Source organism: Arachis stenosperma, chromosome 7 (genome assembly GCF_014773155.1).
Source record: "Arachis stenosperma cultivar V10309 chromosome 7, arast.V10309.gnm1.PFL2, whole genome shotgun sequence".
In the NCBI taxonomy this organism is placed as follows: Eukaryota; Viridiplantae; Streptophyta; class Magnoliopsida; order Fabales; family Fabaceae; genus Arachis; species Arachis stenosperma.
In genome coordinates, this window is record NC_080383.1 from 33,572,208 (window position 1) to 33,573,263 (window position 1,056).

Genomic DNA, 1,056 nt, shown 5'->3' on the forward strand with positions numbered 1-1,056 from the left:
ACCTGAACCTGAAAGGACCTTAAAGTGGAAGCTAAGGGAAGCTAAAGCACTACTCTCTGGAGAGGACCTAACAGAAATCTTCAAACAAGAAGAAGACATGGCAGCCGAAAACAACAACAATGCCAACAATGCAAGGAAAGTGCTTGGTGACTTTACTGCACCTACTCCCGACTTCTATGGGAGAAGCATCTTTATCCCTGCCATTGGAGCAAACAACTTTGAGCTTAAGCCTCAATTAGTTTCTCTAATGCAACAGAATTGCAAGTTCCATGGACTTCCATTGGAAGATCCTCATCAGTTTTTAGCTGAATTCTTGCAAATCTATGACACTATCAAGACCAATGGGGTTGACCCTGAGGTCTACAGACTTATGCTATTCCCTTTTGCTATAAGAGACAGAGCTAGGATATGGTTGGACTCACAACCTAAAGAAAGCCTGAACTCTTGGGAAAAGCTAGTCAATGCCTTCTTGGCAAAGTTCTTTCCACCTCAAAAATTAAGTAAGCTTAGAGTGGAAATCCAAACCTTTAGACAGAAGGAAGGTGAATCCCTCTATGAAGCTTGGGAAAGATACAAACAATTGATCAAAAAGTATCCTTCTAACATGCTTTCTGAATGGAGCATCATAGGTATCTTCTATGATGGTCTGTCTGAACTGTCCAAGATGTCATTGGACAGCTCTACTGGAGGATCTCTTCATCTGAAGAAGACGCATGCAGAAGCTCAAGAACTCATTGAAATGGTTGCAAATAACCAATTCATGTACACTTCTGAAAGGAATCCTGTGAACAATGGGATGAATCAGAAGAAAGGAGTCCTTGAGATTGATACTCTGAATGCCATACTGGCTCAGAACAAAATATTGACTCAGCAAGTCAATATAATTTCTCAAAGTCTGTCTGGAATGCAAGATACACCAGGCAGTACTAAGGACGCTTCATCTGAAGAAGAAGCTTATGATCCTGAGAACCCATCAATGGAAGAGGTGAATTACATGGGAGAACCCTATGGAAACACCTATAATCCTTCATGGAGAAATCATCCAAATCTCTCATG

General features: G+C 41.1%; 1 non-coding gene across 1 annotated transcript; it reads right to left on the minus strand.

Moving 5' to 3' along the window:
* Nucleotides 1-502: 502 nt before the first annotated feature.
* LOC130942469 (small nucleolar RNA R71) lies at nt 503-610 on the minus strand. The gene has a single exon (XR_009071039.1). It is a non-coding gene; the product is annotated as a small nucleolar RNA R71 (small nucleolar RNA).
* Nucleotides 611-1,056: the final 446 nt, after the last annotated feature.